Source organism: Lineus longissimus, chromosome 18, assembly GCF_910592395.1.
Source record: "Lineus longissimus chromosome 18, tnLinLong1.2, whole genome shotgun sequence".
Lineage (NCBI taxonomy): Eukaryota > Metazoa > Nemertea > Pilidiophora > Heteronemertea > Lineidae > Lineus > Lineus longissimus.
Window position 1 is genome coordinate 6032044 of NC_088325.1, and position 25090 is coordinate 6057133.

General features: G+C 40.7%; 1 long non-coding RNA gene across 1 annotated transcript; it reads right to left on the bottom strand.

Moving 5' to 3' along the window:
• Nucleotides 1-1828: 1828 nt before the first annotated feature.
• Nucleotides 1829-10764, bottom strand: LOC135502000 (uncharacterized). Its single transcript, XR_010449716.1, has 4 exons — nucleotides 10721-10764; nucleotides 10170-10231; nucleotides 3123-3156; nucleotides 1829-2018 (listed from the first exon to the last, which is right to left on the bottom strand). It is a non-coding gene; the product is annotated as an uncharacterized LOC135502000 (long non-coding RNA).
• Between the last annotated feature and the right edge of the window lie 14326 nt (nucleotides 10765-25090).

A 25090-nucleotide genomic window follows, 5' to 3' on the forward strand; every position in this document is an offset into this window, starting at 1 on the left:
CCATACACGATCAATCTTTTCGGTCAATTTTTTTTCATCCAATTTTGAGGGATCGTGTACAGCGGGCATTTGTAAAACTGAATGACCGGAGGAATTATTACCGCAGTGGAAGACTATAATTTCTCATTATCGTAAACAAGTTTTCTGAGACTAGAAAATGGTCTAACGTTGAAAGCGAACCATTTATAGGACATCCATATGTGTAATTTACATCTGCTATATAACTCATGATGTAGCCCACCTCTCAATGTTTCTCTCTCCATAAATTCTCTCAGCTCTATGGTATGCGCCGATCTTTCTCTTGAAAAAAAACGTGTTAAAATCACCACCGAAGATGATATACTTACTGTTGCACACTTCTAATAGCCTAGATATTTCTTGTAACATCCCCGTGAATTCATTCACGTTTTCCTCCACCGGAGTGTCAGAAGGCATGTATACATTGATCAGCAGTATGTCATCATCAACTTTGACATAATTAAGCCGCATCGCACAAAGCCTGCGCGATTTACTCTCTACAGGCGAAACCTTAGCACCAACATTTCTAATTTATAATAATACATCCCCGTAGGGTCTACATTGAAGCAACACTCTACCATCCATACCAGACACACCATGCAGGCTAATATTACAACCTATGTCACTTTGATATTTCGAGAACTGTTAACCAGTTTTCTTCAACTAGAAAAAAATCAGGGTCCTTGAGGAGATCACGTATAAATTCTCTGTGCCCGGGTCTTGAGCCAGTGCTATTGTAACATTCCAGTTTTAAGTCGAACACCATATTAAGCACCGAAGATGTTATTACTAATAATGTAAATAAGTTCAAAAGCCACATTATGTCATTTCTTTTGTTTTGCCCTCCTTGGGAGGGGAATTTATTTTCTTACTCCAACACACTGGGGCCATATAGAGTCAACAAACACCTTTGAAAATTGATCCTTGGGGACTGACACTTTGAAAGATTTGTATTTGGCATCCTTTTGAGACACACATTTCACATTAAGTACCGTAAACTCCATTTCCACCACAAATTTATCCAGGTCGTCATGATCACAAGTGGTGTCCTTTTCTAACCTGAACACGAAGATGTCTCTGCCAGGGTCAGGAGCTCCCGTACTTTTCTCAGATTGGCCAGCAACTACTCGACGTTTCTGTCTCGCATTCTTTTCCTTTTTTTGCTCTTCACTACTTTGATACCTTCCGAGTCAACACTGTGAATAGTGTCCAAAGACATGTTGCCGCCCCTCAATCTAAGAACAGCGGGAGGTAACAGTAGATTGGACCTCACATAAACTCGAACGCCAATAAGAAGAAGAAGATAACACAGACTTCATCAAATGATATAATTCACCTTGGAACACCAAAGGCAAAACCTGTGTGATAATCAGGATTTAATTAACCAGCGTTAACTCGGTTGAATTTTACTGTTCGTATGGACATACATACTACGGCTGGTATGGAAATCCACCCGCTTCCAGATTGATCAACAGCTCCTAAAAGAACGCTTTAGATACTGGTACCTCTTTGGAATATTTTGTCTCGGAAGTTTTTTTCTCTCTTGAATTATCCGTATTTGCAAGAAATACCAGTGATTGAACAACACTGAGGTTAATTACAGGTTTGATTAGAGGAGGTGTTGATATTAATGCCTTAGATGTCACCTCCTCATTCATCAACAAATTGACAACCATCTCATTTGCTGCCTCTTGTAAGGGCGCTGCACACGATAACCATACATTTAATAGAATATTTTAAAATTGTATAAAAAGTGAATCATGCGGTTAACTGATTGAGAAAGTAAAATAGTATTTTTGTGATGCTTATTTATTAACTATCTGCGTGACAGTTACGGCATTCGCTTGAATTACATCAAATGAATTACAGGAAACTCTGAGACTGATGGGCTGAGATTTATCTACTTCCCAAAAGGTTTTTTGCATTGTTGTTCATAACACAATGATGATGACGGGCAACAATCGGCTTTACTGCTGCAAGCATGTCCCAGACAGCCAAATCTGAAGATATAAGGCAATATTAACGGAAATCCCTTCTGAACAACGAACGATGGCCTGTGTTGTCATCAATTCATGTGCGAATTCCATGAGGCGACATGATCGAGGGATCCAGTCGCAATTACGAGGAATTTGGAATTGTCATGAATACATGTCGCTTAAACGTTAAAGTGAACTGGCTATTTCATTGCCTTTAAAAAAAAATCGATATAACATTAATAATGTTAACGAGGTCGCTGCGCAAATCGCGAATAATTTGAATTTCTTCGACAAGAGTGATATGTCAGAGTTCAACATGTTCCAATCGATGACGTCACGCCGGACGGTTTGCATGAATTAAAGATAATTTCGCAATTTCTACAGTGACCGTTTCAATTGCAATGTTTGTTTTGTTTTAATTTGATATAAAAAAAATCCAAAACGCTTAAATTGTCAGTTCACTATCAAGTGTTTCACGCGTTTAAGGGGGAAGCCCTGCACCAAAAATTTAGAATGTCGTAGTTTTATCTGCAAAGAAAAAGAAAGCGAACAAGTTCGGAAATATTACAGAGTTCCAGAAAATCAAGAAAAAGAAACCCATCCCGTCATGACTAGCATGTCGCCCATACGTAAATGTATACGTTCACGGTTTTTCGATCTGCCGGAACTCAATAATATACCTGGACGCCAACAGCTTGAGCAAATGGCAAAGCAATCGGTAATCACGCTTTAAATTCCTAAAACACTAAAATTAAATTTGTAACTGAATCGGAAAATATCCAATAACTGAATATGAATTTAAACACTGCCGCTGTTTAGCCAGATATACAAATACAATATATACCTAGTTTCAGCAAATGTTGCATGCAAACATGTTGGATATTTTCGTTTGTTAACATTTTCAATATCGAGAAAGATAAAAGAATGTTAATAAAAAATAACCAAATTTAACTTACTAATATGGCGAAGAGTTATACAATGTACGTAATTGTAGCCTACAGTGAGAGCAAATTTCTCTCAATTCTTTATAGAAGAAGCAATTGGTGGGGAACACAGCGAACGTGCACAGTTTTTAGTACTTTCCGACACGGAGTCATCAGTATATAAACATAATGGGATTCGACCTACCTTCTTTGCCTGCTTACAAATGTTGATGTGTTTCCTGTAAGACGAAAATATGCAAGCATTAGGCACATGAGGTACCACGAAGTACATAATAAATAGCGGCATTGAGCGTTTGGGGATCAAAAACAAAAACATAAAAAGATACGAAATGAGAACCAGAACAAAAGGTCAGGAATTTACACAGGTCTACACAGAATATACCGTGCCATGATTTTCATTTTGCCAGATCTCTTACTTAAGACTGGTTATAGTAGCCACAGTTTGATATTAATAATCATTACTTTTTAGCCATGGCAGCTGTTACAATCTAGCTCATATTAATATCAACACCTACAACTTATGTATAACATGGTACACTGCATATTGAGGTTGTGGACGTTTTGGGGCAGATTTCATAGGTCAATAGAAATAGTATCTATTGCATGTTGAGATTTTTGCAGGAAAAGCATGATAGCTCGAAACCGAGATAAGATGTCAACATGAAAACACCCCAGAAAGTCTAAGTTCTTGCTGTACTACAACACTAGTGATTTTTTTTTTGTTGAAATTTTTCTGGATCTTTTTTAATTGGTCGATTACATAGTGAAGACAATAATGCATTTCACTGTAATTAGAATGCTCATATTGACAACAAGATTTGTAACAAACCTGTGCAAACCTCATTGAAATCGGTCTGGTATTTTGGGAGATATCACAAGTCATAGGTGTTGATATCAATATGAGCTAGACCAAGGAGGATACCGCGGTGACGTCACGGCTTTTCCAAGATGGCGCTGCATATTGTAAACAAACTCGATCCACGGCCAAGGGAAAATCAAGTCATCAAAAAAGTTAGATTTTTCGCATCAAATCAGAGTTATTAGTACTTTTCTGCTATGAAATAAGTCTTCAGACAATAAGCTATCATTTGAATAATGAAAAGTGCTGTTTTGATTGGGAAAAATAGGGTTTTTTAAACCAAATAGCCGGGCACCGATCTTCCAAAATTAGCGATGGTTTAAAACAGTCTCCCAGATATGGGGCAATCTCTTCATTATCATAATGGGATTTGGAGGCATGTTTACAAATTTTACAAGTTCGAGACCTGTAGGACCTAAAACTCGCATAGATCCCCATAGATCCCCTCTATTTGTCGAGTTAGCGCCCCTGTAAGATCATGCATTTTCGGACACTAGAACGAAATCTTCCTGCGGATATCGCGGTTTCGGTGATGATTTAAGGAGAAATTGACTGTTCTTAGAGTTGTATGGGACAGAAATGAGTTCATACTTCATGAATACATGAATATATTATGATATGGGCCAAGGCTTCTAAGTCAAAACAATAACAAACTCAACTGCATCTCTACTGTATATTGCGTAGTGCATTGCTTAGTGTATTTCGTAGTGTATTTTAGCGGATACATTATTTCCGCACTTTGGCCACGCCAAACGTCTTTTTTATTCGTGGAAGTTAATCTGCTCTGTAAATTTTATTTTACACAGGAAGAATCCATACTCGGTATTGCAATATTTCATGTCTATTGGTGTTTTTGTGTACAGGAGCGCACCAGACAGTGAGACGTGGAGATGTGTTCAGTGCTGCTGCTGTCAGTAGACTGAATCTGATTGGCCATAGCGATCAGTAATATGGGTCGGGATCACGTGATGTGACGTCACCGCGGTATCCTCCTTGGAGCTAGACTGTACATTGTCCCGAATTCCGTGTTTAACAAAGGTTTTTATCCCCAAGTTAAGTTTTATAATTCCACAAATTTCATACAAATTTAAAGCTAATTCACGAGTACTTGACTGTTTCTATCAATCTCATGAAGGGAGTATATTTCCATATTCATGAAGAGAATACTCGTTGTGAAATAGTTAACAATTTTAACGGCTCTGAAGCTTTTGTCTTAATAATCTTAAGTACTTATTTTACGTCACTCTTATAGTAGAGCGATCGGTTCCACGCCTCTATTTATTTATTTATTTATTTAAACCTCCAAACAGGAGAACAATGACAAGTACAATAGATACATAAAAGTTCAACAAATATAAAATAGTACATGATTAAAAAGCTCGTACCAAAAGTTTGACCAGCCCGCTCTCGCGCGACCCCAGGGAGCAGTATCTGTCGTCGAGGAGGAGAGACCTAAGAGAGTCAACTACGCCATCCTCGCCAACAGAGGCCACGCCAACGGGGCAGAGCGAGCGGGGACGGTCTGAAAAGGCAAGAACAGCAGGCGACACGTGATGGGAGACATCGTGCAACAGTGTACCAGCAGTACAACCACGCCCCGTTAAAAATTCAGCCAAAAGAACAGCGTTAAGAGCACTAGCCGGGGACCGACGTTTAAAAATACGGTTAAAAAGTAATAACTTACTATTGAGGATCACAGAGGAGACAGGATTAACAGAAATGGCTTTCAGAAGCTTGCCATGGTGTGATCGCTTCGGTAAACCGAGCACCCGTTTAAAATTATTACTCTGAAAACTGTTTAAAATAGTCAGATCGTGTTTGTTCATATACACGCTAGAACATCCAGAGATTGCAATAGGTAAAATAGCGGTTTTCCATAAATACACTTTGGCAGCTGAACATAGGCCCGGATAACTGAAACCTGCACTTAATAGACTGAAAGCTCGACGCTGAGCAGCAGAGACCCTCTGCTCTACATGAGATGGTGATATCAGGCTTGTACAGAACTTAACACCAAGGATGTCTACCTCGTCATCTACAGAAATTACATTGTCATCTAAATACCAAACTGGAGTCTTGGATAAGATTTCTTTACCAAATATTATACAACGTGTCTTCTTAAAGCCAAAGATGAACCGCCACCTATTGGCATATCTTGAGCAAATGTCAATTAGACCCTGTAACCCTGGGGCACTTAACGCCATTAGATTAACATCATCCGCATATGCGAAGTTATTAAATAAATACTGGGATACACGCAATCCAAGGCAAGAGTTGGAGAGTTCATTAAGTAAGTCATCTGTGAACATTATAAAAAGGAGAGGTGACAGTATACTTCCCTGTCGTATGCCTCGGGTTACTCTAAACTTAACACTGTGTTGACCGTTCCACACAACCAGTGCCCTCAGGCGGGAATACCACTCATACAAAATGAGCCAGTGATTAAGAGGGATACGGGGTAATAACTTGTACATGAGACCATCATGCCATATCCTGTCAAAGCATTTTTCTGCATCCAAGCTACAGGCATAAACAGGGCTTGAATTGGAATTGAAATAAGCTACAGTATCATGTAAGAATGCACATGCCTGATCAGTGCCAAGGCCAGGCCTGAACCCAAATTGAGTTTCACTACAGTTATCACAGTCAGGTTTGATGAGACATTCCAGCAGTTTAGAATAGCAAGTGCTCACAGTTATAGGACGGTAATTACCCGGTATATTAGGGTCCAAAGTAGGCTTCTTTAACACTGGTACAATAGATCCAGTTAGCATGTCGACACCAACAACATGCCAACTAAGCATCACAGTAATAATCTGGCCAAGAACGCTACAGAGCACTGGTGAGAGTCCATACTGCAGGTGTTCTGAGCTGATTAAATCAACACCAGCTGCTTTACCCTTTTTCAGAGACAAAATAGCTGCTTCTACTTGATATTTAGATATTTCACATTCAAAATAGTCATTGCAGTGCGAACGAAATTCATTTCTGATAAAGTTACTGATCTCAGTTTGTTCCTCATCCAAATCTAAAATATCAGTCATTATATCACTGTAATGAGCACCAAAATCGTTGGCAGTGAGAGTGGATGAGCAGTTTTTAGCATTAGTTTGCTTAAGAGTGTTCCAGAACCTTCCACTATCTCCGGAGCGGAAAAGCCCGTTCAGTGTCCGAATGGTCTTATTACACACTTTATGGACGGCTACTCTAGACGCTTTGCGGAATTGTTTCTTAGCATGTTTCCAGCATTCAAACACGACGCCTTCTCTAGGCCTATCGTTCATCACCCACAACCTCCACCAGAATGACTTGATTTCGCGGAGATAGCTCAGGTCCGCAGACCAATGAGCCTTAGGACGAAATGCGCTAGTCGCACAGCATTTTGACTCTCGAGCTGCGGTGTGAATGCTATCATTGAGGACAGCAAACATGCTATCAACGTATTGTTGCGCCGTCTTTCTGTCCAGATGACTAGGAGCGCATATATTAACACATTTTAGCTTGTCCTCAAGAATTGATCGATATTTGTGACGATTGGACGGCATCTTCCAGTTACAGCGGCCCATTTGGCCACTTTGCTTACTGCTTTCAGTCGTTCCAGAATCATCAACGTGGACGTTAAAGGAGTACCGCAAGGGGAGGTGATCACTCACATTCCCATCTTCCAGCGGCACGATCACGCAATCACAGCTATCATATCTAGGCGTCAACACATGATCAATCCAGGTGTATACCCCACGTTTAATACAAGAATACGTGTACTTTACTGTCTGCGGCGTTCCTATGTCAGCTGCTGTAAGGTCATTCGAGGTGATGAAGTCATACAGTAGCTTTGACTGCTTGGAGAAGCCTTTGGTTCTGTACCAGTGACGCGAAAGGGTGTCGCCATGAGGCAACTGTGCATTAAAGTCACCACATATTCGAATAGGAGAAATAGGGCCAAACTTATCCAGACACGACTGCAGCCCGTCTAAACACTCAATAAAGGGGGCTAGGCTAGCTCCAGGTCCCTCAAAATATGGCATATATGTGTTCACAATAGTTTGCCGTATGCCAGCACGGTTACTCAATGACACAGCAATAATTCTATCATTATCAACAGCAATATCTTGCCAGGAGAGACCTGGGAGTTTCTTGCATATCACAGCTACCCCACCATATGGACGGCCAGAATGATGCTGCACCACATCCGTCATGCTTGATTTCGCAAACACCACAAAGGACGAAGGGTCAAAGAGTGGGTCCACCGTAGCAAGGGCGTCAGGAATCGAAGACAGTTCACTGGGCGTTAGCCACGTTTCGCACAAACACATGGCAGAGCAGTTCTGCAGCCTCTGGGCTATGTAGGGAGCACTAGCCTTAAACCCATGACAGTTAAACGTTTCGCAAATTGCTTCTTCGGAATGCTTATCGTTCCCTCCATGGATTGTCGACCTGGGTATACCAGTGTCCGCGGTCGTAGTCACAGTCCTGGGTGTAGTAGGAATCATATTCCCTGCCCCAAGAGCCAGAGGGCTGTGAATCGTATTCCCTGCACCACCCTTCATTTGCTCTCGATGCACGTGAGTGGTCATCCCAGCCAGAGTAACGCCTTGGGACCGTGTTCCGAGAGCCCCACGAACCAGTGGACCATAACGAATTCCTCTTTTGCTTATTACGGGAGTGACCTCTCCCTGCTGCTTGGGACGCCTTGAGTTTTGGGCGGGGGGCCCGAAAGGGCCGAATTATCATCCCAGCAGGCCATGAAGAATTGTTCACGATCTTGTCATATGATTCATTTGGAATGTCTAGTCTGAATGACCTGTAGTGTTCTTTATCGGCGAGCAATTCGACACCACAGTTATTCACCCCGATATCGACAATGTGATCAGCGACATCCTGTATAGAATGCACCGGGCTCACTCGACCAAGGTAGGCTGCCTTCATCGGTGGAACCATGGTCTCATTGGTAGCCAATGGCCTCTTATTAGGTTTATCATCCGCAGGTTTCAGTACATTACGTGACGATTCATTTGGTTTACTCTTCTTCCTCCTCATTCGCTTACGTTGCATACGCAACTGTTGCGTTGGCACGGTAAAGCCGTCAGGGGCCCCCTCGTCGGGAGTGGAGTCCTCAGACGATTCCTCAGAAGGGACTGCATAGGTTACTTGAGTACCACAAGTCTCCACTGGTTGAACAGAGACAGTAGAGACATTGTTAGTAACCTCCTCGTTCACATTAGCAGGATTGAGGCTGCTATCCTTAAGCGCCTGCTCTAAACGCTTATTGTCTACTCTCAAGTTTCTGGCCTCAACCTCCAGCTGACCGACTCTCTGTTTTAAGTCCGCGAGTTCTAAGATCAAGTCCGCAAGTTGGATAACGGGCTGTTCCTCAGAAGCACAGACCGTTTCCCCCTTGTATATGTTATCAAGTTCCTTAGACGGTATCTGGTTCACCAAACTGTAACCCAGATGAAATATATCATCTACAAGTTTATGTTTCACCTGCCTATTTATGAGCCGTTTTTCCTTAAGTTGCGGAAAAAGGCCAATACACGCCTTACACAGCACTTTCCGAATCTCCGTCAAAGTGTTCAGTTCTAGCGTAGTCAAAGCCTCCCTTACGGAATTCTGGTTATATTGAAACGTAGTCTCGATAGACTGAATGAAAACATCGACGAAGTCAGCATTGTCTTTTAGTTTCAACAGCTCCAAGAGATCTAGCGGTTTCTTCTTATTGGCCCCCGTCATTGGCCTAGCTTTATCACCAGTGTGATCTCCATGCTCCGGGAAGCGGGACTTATGGCACTTTGCACACAGCCATAGGTCGCACATTCTCCACTCGATCGGCCCCTTGTCCTCAACATCGTGAGGACAAGGCCCACTCGGTAATCCTGCACACGCCTTCATTCTGTTCACTAACTGTGACGGACAATACTAATTGTCTAATATGAAGTGTCTATAGTCAATAGTGCAGAGTGTGTATATTTACATGCACACTCAGTGCATAGCACAGGCAAGTGTCCGACAAGCTTTTAGTCACACCAAAAGTTCGTTAATTTCCTCGATATACCGTATCTATCCTACTCCTCGTTAGTTCTATTACCACACTGTCGAGTTCCGATTCGTTAAAATTGCATTAAAATTCGATTTTGCACATTGAGATTGCATAAAAAGTTGATTTTATACGGAGTCCAGACATATTCTATTCTCGTCGGTTCGATGAAAACTAGCTATCATAAAACTAGCTGTTATATTATTTAAAGGTACTATGCATTATGGTGTGAGAGGTTATTCGGCAAAAATGAAGTAAATTGGCTTTACGAACGACAAATTACCCGGTAATACGTGCACATTTCAGAATCTGATTGCGTTAACATCAAACAAGCTTACCTTCACATATAACGAGCATGGCGACCAACAACAAGAGCACAGCAAATCGAGCCATTGTTATGCTGAAATAAATTCATTTTTGAAAGTGAGTTTCGAGGGCCTGTACTCATTTATTTCCAACCGAATTTCTCAGCTTAGGGATGCCATCATCAAAGCCCGCAAACACGGGAAGTCTCATGGCCTATCAGCTGGTTAACACTGCCATTAATCCTGAGGGTTAGGTCATGGGGAAAACTCAGAATTTTCCACATAATAATTCCACATGAGCCGGTGTAGATTTATGGAACTAAACTTCCTAACTCATTACAGTCCTTCGAATAGGAATTAAAACCACGGCTCCTTGTACTATCATATAATGGTGTCTATGCTCCCGCTGTTATAACACAAATATTTTATAAAACGCTTGGCCGAGTCACTTGACGAATCTACAGTCGAAAGACTGTAATGAGTTAGGAATTTTAGTTCCATAAATCTACACCGGCTCGATCATGTGGAATTATTATGTGGAAAATTCTGACTTATGTGACAAATTGAGAAGAAAGATGACTTACCTTGTTTGTGTGGCAGAGCGAATTTTATGATACACGAGATGGGGAGGTGTATTATAGCGAGAAGAGTGCCACTTCACTGAGACAACCAATCATATCATGGCACTTCAGACTTGAGCGAACTGGCAAAGAGTTCATCTTGAGATTATTGTTGTCGAGGACAGATGAACCTGTGTTAGTCTCGGACACAGGTTTTCCTTTTTCCTTTACTCTCGATCTGCTTGCTACATTATTGGAAACTTTCCATGGCAGTGATGACGATCTCGTGTGCATTTTTCACACGGTAATAAGATCAATAGTTTGCGCCAGGATTCAAAACATGCCAGTAATGCAGCGTCAGCGGAAAGAACTTCCCAGAAGGTAATGCGATCAATAGTTTGGGGCCTAATCGGCGATGCTCGGAATGTAGAATTATGCGGTACAGTACAAATGTACACAATAATTATGCAGATATCAACTGGATGTCCTCGCAGTACGTGCATATACTATACTTTAAAGTCAAGTAGAGCTATATATGCGCACAATACATGCACAGGCTATGGGGTGATATTCTATAGCGAGGCGGGAAATGGTTAGAGACACTATAATTAGTGGCCCATGAATATGATGAACAAGGGGAGACTGTAGGCCGAATCTCGGTAGGACGGATTAAGTGTCGGGAAGTCACTGATCGAAATGTGTCTGCTGCAATCTCATAGTAATTCGGTATTTTTCACGGTAGTAATGCAGCGGTCAATAAGATCTCTGTAACCCCCCTGGTCAGACACTCGACACGTATTCACTCTTTGAAAAAAAACTGAGGGTCAGAACTCGACACTTTTCCACCGATTGTTGAACATTATTTCGTCAGGATATCACTTTTCACCAAATCAAGGGATACCAGGGTTCACTATTTTTTCACCATGCATCGAAGGGGAGGACAGACACAATTTTTTTCTTCTATCTAATTCACTTGAATATTGTAGCCTATGTGTTATGTATTATTACAAGGAAATATAAAGTAACTCATTTTGCGGAGGTCTTCATCTCATATATTTCAACAGGACTGCAGGCAGGAACCATCCGAAAGTCCTATAGCGACAAAGAAAACAATGACGTGTCCTTGTTCGCAGTGTCTAGTGATCACCTTTTCATTCATGAACAGATTATAGATTCCTCGGGATGGATCAGGGCTGGATGCAAGCTGTCCCTTACTGAAAAGGTACATCAGGAGAGATCACCACCACTGAATAAAGCTATTTCTCATGTGTGCAGACGGGTGCTGCTAATCTGGAAAGTTGTGATCTCTCCCGATGCACTCTACAGTAATTCAGAAACTATAAAAGTGAAGGGCTCCGTCTCCTCTACTAGGATGGCTGGATACATCTGCTGTTTTCTAGGTAGTCAAGTCTGCACAACCATAGTTAGAGCAATATAAGTGTAAAAGAACTTCGAAAACTGTAAAAAAAAAGTAGCACTAACCTTTTACCGCTGGAGGCAATGTTGACAGATCTGCGTGAAAACGTGCGTCAGCCGACGATCCACACTTTTTTAATAATTTATTTCTTGTGGTTTATCACTCGACAGAAATTCAACATTTGCAAAAATTGATTACCTCGGGTAGTCGTTGAATTTTCGACAACTTTCCAGGCCCATTCACCAGAAATTCGACGTTGGAAAATAATCAGCAACCTCAGGACTCGACACGAATATCGCTGGCGGCAGTGGACAAAAAGCCGATTTAATATACATGATTTAATGTCTATATTAAATCGATTTAATATATATATTAAGTCAACCAACGAGATCATCGTTTTTAATATCAGTAATAGGGAAACGCATGTACGATTTACCTACGACTATTTCTGGAAATTCGTTTTCATGCCAAAAACTACCAAAAACCTAACATAGAAAAAACCGACGCGTTTCCCTATTACTGACTTAAATTGGTTCAAATAATCTCTGCTAATTAAATATGAATAAGATTAATTGCCTTAGATGTAAGGACATTACAGGTATTTCGGGTAAGTTAACTCATCACATCACTTCAAATGGACACATATATCTACTGGTCAAGTGCGCGAAATGTCACAAAAATAAAAGCAAGTTTACTACTTAATAATTTTTTTTATTCTAAATCATGAGTGAAAGGACGTACAGTTATGTCCCTTTAGAGAAGTATTTCAGTCAAATGCAGTATTTCAATCCAATGAAACAAAATGGTTACATTAGACCAAGGGGTGAACCATTATTGACAATCTCTGAAGAAGATCCGGACAAAGTGCACAGAGCAGAGCTCGATCTTACAGTAACACCTATGAAACAGGTAACACCTATGAAACAGTATGATACATTCACAGGAAGTGATGCTCACTTGTGCCGTAACTGCAAACGATGGACACTTTTTGAATGCCAGAAAAAACTGAATTTTGACAGACCGGCCAAGCATCTTTACACGTACTGCAGGAATTGCAATTCGACCACTTACGTTGATGACCTTAAGAAACCAGAAATAACTATTGAGAACAAAACACGTTACTTTGACTACATCATCAGAGACCTTGGTTAGACACGTCTGTCAGATTTATTAGTAAATGATTTGAAACATTTTGTTGAAAATAGGATTAAGGTTTACTTCTCAAGTCCAAGAAAATGGCTCTGTGCGACCAGCTATGAAAAAACAGTCCTGAATGCCTTGCGATTTGGTATTGTTAAACACAAACCCAATGATGTCTTACCTGGTCTAGAGTGTGACACTTATTTAGAAATTGAATTCATTAACAGAGCAATTGGTAAACCTCAGTTGACCAAAGACAATTTCACAGAACTCGGAATGGTTTTCTTGGCATTCCTCAAATATCTTCATTACAGGGGAGTTAAAATTACCATAAATTACAAGCTGTTTTTACACCAAGTTTTTAAAGCATTGAAAATTGATTATGTAGTATTGAAACCGAATCCAACCGATAAGGACCGACTGGATGATTTGAGCTCTCTATGGTCTGGTTTCTTAGGAAGTATTTCCTTCAAAAATTACAGGCTTGAATATGAAAATGAACAAGCAATCGATAATCAAAGTGAAATTCTATTGAAGGCATTAGAGGTGCAAGATATTAGTAAATGTTACCCTTCACCATGTAGTCTAGAACTTGCCAGATCGAGATATGCTCTTAGGACTTTGTCTGGAAGGGATTTTCCTTTCAAATAAATGAATAATCAGGAAGCATCTGTCATTGAACAACAAATGAAACAAATCGGAGTGATCCCAGTTAATACAGGTTCAAATTCAGTTGGTACTAATTACCAACAGAACACTGCTAATTACCAACAGAAAGGTACTAATTACCAACAGAACACTGCTAATTACCAACATAATTACACTACAAACCAACAAGCTTCTAACAAGGCGTTAAATAGTTCAAATTTAGTCAGTTCTAGTTGCCAACTTGGGTCAACTAACTGTCAACTAGGGTCAACTAACTGTCAACTAGGGTCCACTAACTGTCAACTAGGGTCAACTAGCTGTCAACAAAATTTAACTGAAAATGGCCTTGAAGCTAAACTAGACCTTGAGGTGCTTGTTGCAACAGGTAAAAGCAAGGATTTCCTAAATAAACAGCTTACATTTAATGACTTAGATGCAATGAATGAGAAGGAAGTATTGAAACACCATAGAATTAACATGACAAAGATGGCTGCCAGACTTAACAATTCATTGGGTAAGACAGTCTTAAAAACTTACACTAAATTAACAAAACTGATCTTGCATGTTGAAGACGAAGACCAGCTGTACGAAGACCTAAGAAATGATTACATTGTTACCAATGAATTGGACAAATGGTTAGGATGGTTGAGTTTGAGAATGGGTGCACTAACTGCTCTTGCCTCATCAATACTGATCACTTTAGGACATTGTCACGAACCAAACTCTGCTAGTGAACATGAAAATTTCAGAAGATTAAATGGAGAAGACAGAAGTGGAGCCGGACAAAGTCCAGAGAGCAGAGCTCGAGAGCATAGCTCGAGTGACGGACAGTGAATTGCCCCTTAAGAGAGCAAGATCAGAAAAACAAATTGCATGGTCTCGAGAATTAGGTAAAAGATCTCAGGAATTCAAGAAGCCAAAAAAGGAGAGGTTTACTAGGAAAGACGATGAACCCGAACAAAGTTCAACTCAACCCGGACCAGAGCCTGAAAATACTGAAAGTACTGATATCAATTCGGACAAAGTCCAAAGAGCAGAGCTCGATCAGCCTGAAAATACTGGAAGTTCTGGGAGTACAACACTGTATGTCATTTTAGCTGCATTTGGTTTTGCAGTCATCTACTACTACTATTCAAGAACTAACAAGAAAGTACGAGAAGGTAGTAAACCAGAAGTAAGCAAATTAAAAGGAAGTAAACCAGAACGCAAACATAACTGTGACACAACTCCTAAAACATGTAATCTTAGTTTAATGGAGTAGAATTATTCAAACACACTATTCTTAGTTTCAAGTGATAAATTTAAAGTAACTGTGCTCCCTCTGAAATTAATTATTTTACCACTCACATCAGTGATTTCAAATTTGATATGATTTGTACATTTTTTGTTCACTATTTTCTTACAATTGAGTTCATATCTCTGGTATTGTACCTGATCACCATATTCAACAGGAAAATTACATAAAATGTCAGAAGGTTTATTGTTGTAGAGGGTCTTAGTTTTGTCAACCAAATTTGATCTTTAAAATACTTCTTTTCTGAAAAAGTTAAGTGGCTTGGTGGAGTAGTATTTTCCTTTCTTGTTGAACACATCTTGTTTAAAGCCGAACCATTCATTTACCACATGGGCTAAGCGTGAGGAGAATGTTTTGCCAGCTGGTGTATCATTTACAGTATCATAAAATATGAGATTAAGGTAAAAGTATTTGTCCTCTGTAAGTTCAAAGACTAGGCAATTTTTGTCACAGTAAATTTTCACATGGCTTATTCCGTTTTCTTTTATGTATGGTTGCCATTCCTCACAAAACGAACTTAAACTAAAATGTCGAGAGTATGGCAATGTAGATTGTCGCATTGGGTGTATGGTTAAGGTCTTCAATGCACTGTTCTATTATGGTTGCATTCAGTGATTTATTAAGTTTAAACTCTTCGTAAAGAAACATGAATACTTGGGCACGCGCTGGTAGCATATCGCTTGTCCACCACGAATTGTAAAATGCTACCGTTTTCAAAGTGATCGATTTTATGTTCAATGGGTCTGTTAAGTTAAGCTCAAATATGGCTTCATCGCATTCATACTCAAAAATTATGAAGTCCATTTTCTATTTAATTAAGGTTAAACATTCATTAAATCACTTTAATCAATGTATTTGTCATAGTACATGCCGAAAGGCAGTGTAGAGATGCCATCCTCTAAGATGAAACGCTTGTCATCGAAAGGGCTTAAGCTTTTCTTATCAATCTCTTCCAGATACATTTGATGCTTTTCTGACCTCAGATGACGCATTTTGTGATTTAAAGTCTTAGTGTTTTCAAGACAATCAACGTAGTCATCAAATGTAATAGACTCCTTCACTACATTATTAGCGATTCCCTTCAATTTCTTGGATTCTGAATTTTTAGTTCTGTACGCATACATCTTACTCCTAAGTGCAATAAATTCTAGCATTTCGTCTCCTCCCAGCTCATCCTTAAAGTAGCCTGGCACTTTCTTCTTGCTAGTGTCGTAAAGAGGATGATCCTTTTGGTAATTACTGAAGTCGAAGTTATCCTTTAACCCTTTGAGGTCTGCTGTTAAATCGTCGGTTTTGATCTTCAAAACGAAAGAATCCGTGTCCAAATAAAGAAGTTCTAGGTTTTTCTCACCAAAGTAAGGTTGAAGTATGTTGTAGTAGAATTCATACATCAGCAGCTTGGACGACTCCAGTACTGCAGCTCCTATGTAGATTGGCTTGTTGAACTTCATGGTTGTGCGTCTCATGCAAATTGCCGCGCTACTTTCGTCAAAGATGTTAATCGATGAAAACCTGGGACTTGCCATGAAGTTCTTGGCACTTTCTCCATCTGTCACCAGTTCAATTTCTACCCTGTTCCTTATGTTTTCACATGTCTTTCCGTAGAAAGCATTGTTCATTAATTTGAAGTAATCTTTCTCGAAATCAGTAGTAGAAGCCATCCTTTTTTTAGTGTTGAAGTACATGATTTCAACCACTTTGATTGTTTGAAACTGATGACAGAATGGACCTTTTTTAGTGTCATTCCTTGCTTTGAGTAAAACTGTATAAGTCTGTAATGCACAATGTAGTTGGTCTTGTCCTTCTGTGTGAGGATCAATTTTTCTACCCTTGACCTCTTCTCGTCACCAAGTAACCCTTTCTGGTAAGGGCTTAATTCGTCGTCGTCTATGAAAAGCGATTCTGGACAGAATGGAAAGTTCTTTGACTTGAACTTGATTTCCTCTGGATAAACCAAATCTACGTCGAAAAAATATCCTACTTTACTGTCTTTAGGAATTGACATGATCTTCTCTTTGTTCATAGTATTATTACCGTCAAACATTTGAAAACTGCCGTAAGGCTGACTTTCCATCATAGCCAAGCCATGGAGATTGTTTGCGTCTATGTAGAGTAGTTTGTGGTGTTCATCTGCCTTGACATGTCTTGTTCCCATCACACCTGAAATTCCACCTCTTATTGCCTTTTCAAAAGTAAGTACAATATTGGTATCGGTAAGAAGTTCGAGATTTATGTCTGTGTGTTTCAATCCGGCCAACCAGGTCAAGCCAGGTGCTGAATAGCAGTGACAAGGATCGATCTGAAAATTGTTTAAATTAACGTCCCTGAATTTCTCGAATAAATCAGCTAACAAAAGAACGTCTGTTTTGAGGTACAGGTCGATGAACTCTCCATGATTTCTGATCTTGAAATGATCCCATATGTCTTTGTCTTTTAGGTAAACTGAATTATCCGCCATTTCATTCTTCAATTCATCAAAGAACTGAAAAGAATAAAGTTGTAGCAATAGTTTTGCTAAATGAAAGACTCGACTAACGTTGATTAATACTCGATTTTATCTCTGTCACTTTCCACGTTCGAACCCGCTCGTCTCTCCGCCTCAACACCGCTCTGTCGATGATGTAACGACATTACGCGTCGTTGCGTCATCGACAGTACAGCGGGAAATACCGAGCGCAGCCGATTGACGTAACACACGGGCGGGGATGACCGGGGCACGTCCGTTATGCTGGCGCCGCCATGGCCAACCACGGAACCAAGACTGTGACCCAGTTCACCACACCATCCCAACCAAAAAATTGTTCACATATCAAAAATTTTGAACAAAATAGTCCTCATAGCTACGCTCCAGAATTCCAACTGTATTACAATAAGAAATAAACTATACAATATATACACCACACAATCCATTACGCACGAACTACCGGATCTCAGCAATGTCCACTATAATAATATATGAATCACAAACGCGAGCTGTACAACTATCTTTCCAATGTACAATTCAGTAATATCCAACATGTCCAATATAATATTACAAGGGATAACGTCCATCAAACAATCAGTCCGCTAGGAAGTCTGCTATATACAAAAAATGAATCAACGTAGCACCATCCAATCCAGGCTTAATCCCCGCAAGCGTAATGAGTAACGATGTCAACAAGTAACGTACGGAAATACTCTCTACCAACGTGGTGTGTGACAACCTGGAACGATAATCAAATATAAATTTAAACCATTTTACAGTAATTTACAAGTGGTTGTTACAGTTTACCGAAGGTGATCCTCAACGGTTCGTGCGGTTGTTCCAGGTGTCTCATGCATTCAGGATTCGGTGAGCTGCTTAGGATTTAATGAGTTCATGGGCTTGTGCTGCAATAACACGCCAAACCCATCTCTTCCCCCAACGAATATAAAACTACTCCGAAGGGTTCCAAGACGAAGAACAACATTGTATTCCTATTCATTCAATGAATGGCATCCACGAGGAAACGGGTGACATCATCCATCCCCTGACGCGAATAATGAAAGCCTTCTCGGTCGAACGCAGCTCTACCAAGTGAAGGATGTTCAATGGGGGTGAATCCCACATCTACCATCATCCTGCAAAAATTGCTAACACGAAAAACATGAAGAGGATTGTTCAATACAGATGGGGATAGTGGAGGCTGAAAGTGATAGAGGGGAATGTTTGGGAAACGATGGGTCAGCGACCGAAAAATATCTTCCATAAATGGACGAGGATTGCCATACTGGCAGGTGTGGTTAAGACCATGATTAAGGACGATGGCCCTACATTGGATGTTATGAAAAAGATCTACGGTGTGCCTAACACCTTCGGCACGCTCGCCAGAATGAGAGATTGGATAAATTTCGCCAGATGGTTTGCAAAATCTGAACATAGAATCAGAAATAACTAAAATGGGGAGATCACAGGTTGCAGGTTGCGCAACCACGGAGGGAGTTGGCGAATCACCTGGAAGCAACTTGGCTTCAAGTTTGGCCAACCAACTCCCAACGTCCTTCTCGCCACCGTTATACACCTTGGTTATCGACAGCATACGCTCTTTGACAAAAGCCATCTCTTCCGGCTCCACTTTCCAGGATTTCTTCACACGGGCCATAAATAGACGGATGCCATGAATCATACAGCCGGTCACCAACTCTCTTGTGTTCATAAGGTAAATATTACCCGCCTCCACGAGATGTTGCAGAGCCTGCCCGAACGAAATCTCAACATTGAGATGGCGATGTAATATGTCCATAAGGAATAAATAGACTTGTCTACTGCTCCCCCTCTTCAATTCTTTAACTTCAACAGGGAACGGGTCTAATTGTAAAATATCCATCTGTAAAGGCAAAATGGTATAATTACTTTATGCAATTATTGAGCTTCAGTATTTCTCTTCCAATAATTTCATATCTAATGATAACAATTATTTTCATATTTACATTAATACATTTATTGGTTGCTTATTAATTACAGTTTGCTCTTGAGCCTAACATTCTTGTGGGCTCTTATCCGACACAAAGTTACACTTTCAGTTAACTGCGGATAGTGAATCGGCGCGCGCAATTTTTCACGTGGTCTCAGATCATAGTTGCTTATAGTGGCATCAACAGAAACACCAGATACATCATGATTAGGAATCGGCAGGGGCTCTGCATGGTCCACACCGCTCTCCAAAGAGGAAGCATCACACGCCTCAAAAGGAGCTGCTTCATCCGTCACATTAGTCTCTGATTTGTTAACACCTGGCTCTTTAGCGATTTCGTTTATTTTATCTGATCTAAGAACCATTGGTCTATAAGAACGGAATTCGAATTCAGAGTTTGAGCTGTAAGACTCATTATCTGACTCCTCCGTAGTCACAGTCGACATCTTGTTATCATCGTCATCATCATCGTCATCGCTGGGTTTGTCCAACTCTTCGTTTTCTCTTGCATAGAAACGCTTCATATTATTCAGGTGGACAACTTTACTCTTTGGGGCCTTCCCTTCCGTCGTTATTACTCTGTAGTTGACTTCAGATAACACATCTAACACCCGGAACGGTCCCATCCAACGACGGTGAAACTTGGGTGGAACGCCTGGCTTTACATAGTGGTTTCTGAGAAGCACCAAATCTCCAACGGCAAAGGAACCATCCTTACATTTCCGGTCGTAGTATGTCCTTTGTCTCCGTTGTGCTAACTTAAGATTCGAACGAGCCCGATTGAATGAAGATTCGATTTTCGCCCTCAATTCTGATACGTAGTTGTGATAAGGAATCTCTCTATCGGAATCTGCAGTGCCGATGATCAAGTCTAAGGGTAGCTGCATCTCATCTCCAAAGGTTAAGAGAAAGGGTATCTCTTCCGTGGAAACCTGAACGCTTGATTTGTAAGCCATTAACCCTTTCACTGCGGAACCCAAAATTTCTATTGTTCTCTACCATTCTAATTCCATGGAGGACCACTAATAAATGAAACACTATTGCCATCTGTCAGACATTTACAGAACTGCATATCAGTCTATAACACATAGGAATCAAAATAGGCGAATTCGTCAATCGGCCTACGGCCGCACGATAGACATTTTTATTTGAGTCGCCAGTTGGCGTACATCCGCAGCGAAAGGGTTAACACACCAGGAAGGCGATCATCCCAGTCGCGACCTTCTTCATCAACCATGGCTGTCAGCATACTTTTCAAAGTCTTGTTAAGATTTTCCACCTGACCATTCCCTTGTGGATGAAAAGCTGTCGTCTTCGTCTTGTGGATGTTGAGAATCTTGCACATGTCATCAAATACATTCGACTGGAAATTGGTTCCTTGATCTGTGTGAAGATTACCGAAACGTGAAATGTAATCATTTACTGTCACTTTGGCGCATGTTGTGGCCTTCTGATTGCGCAGAGGCCATGCCTCCGGCCACTTTGTAAAGGCATCTTGAAGGACAAGAATGAATTTGTGTCCCTTCCGAGACGGTGGATTAATCGGTCCTATGACGTCAACATGTACCCTCTGATTCCTCCTCCCAACAGGAATGCTCTGTAATGGTCTTTTTGTTCCAAGAGGAGGTGACTTACATTTTTGGCAAGTCTCGCATGATCTAATAAGATCAGTAACTTCCCTTTTCATTTGAGGCCTCCAGCATCTCTCCCTCAACTTTGCTTCCGTCTTCCTTATTCCAAGGTGTCCTCCAGCAAATCCCACGTGTATTTCCCGGAAAATAGGTTTAATCAGGGACTTGGGTAATACCAATCTGTGGTTCTTATGTTTGGAATCCTTTTCTGGCCTAATGTACAGTAAACCATTGGATATTTCCATGCCAGCTCTTTGTGCCCATAAGGCGCGTTCTAAGAGTCCATATCCTTGCAAAGTTGCTTTAGAAGGCTCACTCTTGTCTTCAGCTATGTGGTCATAAAGGTTCCTAATTTCTGGGTCGGTCATCTGGGCTGTTGCAATAGCTTCTCTTGACAACATGGCAGGAAGCTCCTTGTTATCTGTCTTTACACGCACAGCCTCAATTCTTTGTGTCGTAACATCAGATTTCATCGAATTTGCATGTCTTGACCACAGCCTGGGTACTGCATGGCTATCACCGCTCTCCTTGGTCTTGGTCTTGGTCTTTTCATGCGATTTATGATTATCTTTCTTGATATCTGTAGGTCCACAAGATGGGCAGTCTCCATGCTGCCGCATCCTTAATGGGCGTCTCGAGAGAGCATCGGCATTGCCATGCTTTACGCCAGGCCTGTGTTCAATGATAAAATCAAACTCAGCCAGCCTCTCTATCCACCTCGCTATCTGACCAGATGGTTCCTTGAAGTTCAGAAGCCAGGACACTGCCATATTATCAACTCTGACCAGAAACTTTTTCCCAAGAAGGAAATATGAATATGAATATGAATATGAATATTTATTCGACCAACAAAATTTACAAGGTGCATTAATGAAATACATAATATTGATTGTGGTCGGGAGCAGAACAAGACCAGATTGGCCGCTTAATGCCTGCTCCCTTATGAATTACATGTAGTACAATATTAATTATTATATACAGGATTTACAATTTAATTTACAAGACAGTTCTATTTTACAGTGAAGGAGTGAGTAATAACAGTTATAAGACGAAAAAAGTTTAACGAATGTCGCAAACATAGCAGTTGCGAATTTGGCACTTTTTATTATAGGAACCCAACATTTCATTTTTGTAGTATGTTGAAAAGGATTTTAAGCTAAAATTTGAGTGGAGTTTGTTTAGAGTTTGTTTTGAGAGAGAATTATATAATTTAGTTAAACTGTATCGTGGTGTCATTTTGGCATATTCGTGTCTTACATTTGGTATTTTAAATTTATCATTAATTCTTGTGGGATAGTTATGAACATCACTGTTAAAATGAGAAGGAGCCTCATGGCCTAGTGGTTTACACTGCTGGCCACCACGCAATAGGGCCCGGGTTCGATCCCGGGGAGAATCCATGATCGTATGTCTGGATGAACCGGCGTGGCTTTCAAGGAACTAAAAATTCCTGGCTCTTCACAGTCCTTCGAATGAGACTCAAAACCGAGGTTCCTTGTACCCGGTGTCTATGCCAGGGCAAGCTAATACCCCACCAAGTGAGAAACATGAGTAGCTTGCGTGGACTCTATCTCTCTCGCCAAAGTCGGACCACTAGGCCAATAAGCCCAATTGGCGCCTAACCGTAGTGGCACGCAGGATACGCTCATCCCGCCTTGGAGGAGGATTACTCCTAGGAGAATGACCCCTCCAAGTGCAGAGCGAACGCTGAAGAAGAAGAAACTGTTAAATGAGAAAAAATTGTGCATGAAGTACACTGGTAAATCCTTTTTTAAAAATCTATAGAGAAATTTTATTTCAATTAATTTGTGTAAGTCCGGTAGTTTGAGTAGTTTCAGCTTTATGAATAAAGGGTCAGTGTGACTAATAGGATGACTGAGAGTAATGGCACGAATAGCTTTCTTTCGTAATTTTAAAATTTCGTTGTGATCATAGCCCCAAGATATTATTTGATAGTTGAGATGAGCAGAGAAGAGAGAGTGGTAAATCGTTATTAGAATTTTCTGTGGAATAAAATGTTTTAAATAATTGATAATGCCGGTTGCCCTTGATATTTTTTTTGAAATATGATTTATATGTGAGGTCCAAGTAAGATCCTTATTTATACGTAATCCAAGGAAGTTAAACGATTCAACACATTCAAGTTTCGTGCCTTCAATTTGTAAATCTAGGATGCCATTAAAAATTTTGTGTGTTCGTTCAAAAATAACGAAAGTGTTCGGCGAATGTAACAAGGGCAAGCATCTCCCTTCTGGTAGTACAGTAGTTTAGTTCGTTCCCATGGAAACTTTTGCTCCCATATCCGATCACTTTCTCAGACTCATCAATTTGTTTCTGAGACAACACTCCCCCCATTCCGAAGTCGCTGGCATCAGTGTGTAATACAAACACTCCGGCACTCTCACTAAAATCAGGATGTGCAAGTACTGGTGAAGAAACTAAACTTTCCTTCAATGACACAAATGCTTTTTCACACTCGTCTGTCCAAACAAAGGTAGTGTTCTTTCTCGTTAGACGATGCAGTGGAGCAGCAGTATTTGCAAAGTTGTTGACGTAATTCTGGTAGTATGTAGCTAGTCCCATAAAAGACTGGACTTCAGCGACAGAATTCGGCCTTGGCCATTCAGCTACCTTCTGTACTTTTTCCGGGTCAGTGGCAATTCCGTCCTTGGATACCACGTGCCCAAGAAATTTCACCAAGCTCCTGAAAAGCTTGCATTTACTTGGTTTAAGTTTGAGATTTGCAACTTGCAGACGTTCAAACACACTAGCTAGTTGCTTCAGATGATCCTCAAAGGTCAGCCAATGTACGATTATGTCGTCCAAGTATACCAGACAATGTTCCACGCCCCCTAGGACAATATTCATCATTCTGGTGAAGGTACTCGGTGCCGAGGTAAGCCCGAACGGCATCGAATTCCATTCATACTGTTGAGTTCCGACAACAAACGAAGTTTTGGCGCGATCCTCGGGTGCAACGCCTACCTGCCAATATCCGCTGGCACAATCTAGAGTTTTGAAGTATACCGATCCTGATGCATTCAGTTTTCGATACCGATGCATGCATTCAGTTTTCTGTAATCCACACACAAACGAAACGAACCGTCGTGCTTCTTCGCTACGACAATCGGCGAGCTCCAAGGACTCTGCTTCTTATTAACTAGTCCTCTCTCTTCCAATTCTTTAACTGTGTTAAGTACGAAGGGTTCTTGATGTGGGGGCAAACGTCTTGGGGTCTGTTTGATGGGGAGGGCATCTCCAGTATCGATGGTGTGTTTAGTACGGTCGTATGCCCCAAATCAAAATCACCCATTGAAAATGCAAATTGAAATTTCTCGATCAACTGGACCACCATTTCTCTTTTACCTGGATCCAGTCCAATGTCATTTATCTCCAATTTAAGCAGCAAGGACTCCAGACGGATCTTAGCCTCCTCGTCTTCTTTGGCTTGAGTACATTTCGCTTCATCGGTGCCATCTGGTTCTTGATCCTTAACTTTGGTACTAGTGACAGAAGAAATTAGACTAGGGTTGTTCCCTGACACTGTGACATTTGAGTGTTGTTTATTTTCTTCTGCCGGTTTTCTTGGCGGTTTATACGTCTTGGCACAAGGTGGCTTCTGATCTCGTTTTGATCTCTTGGATTTTCTCGAATTGTTCTGTTTGTTTTCATTTTAGTCAAGCTCCTTTGCAGCCTCGACTTCAGCAACAGGGTGAAAATATCCTAGTGTCTGATTAGTTCTGATATGCAAAGTCTTATCTGAAAAATTAGCAACTCTAACAGGCATTTTCCCGTTGATTGCTCTCACCAAACATCTTCCCGTTGTAAAAT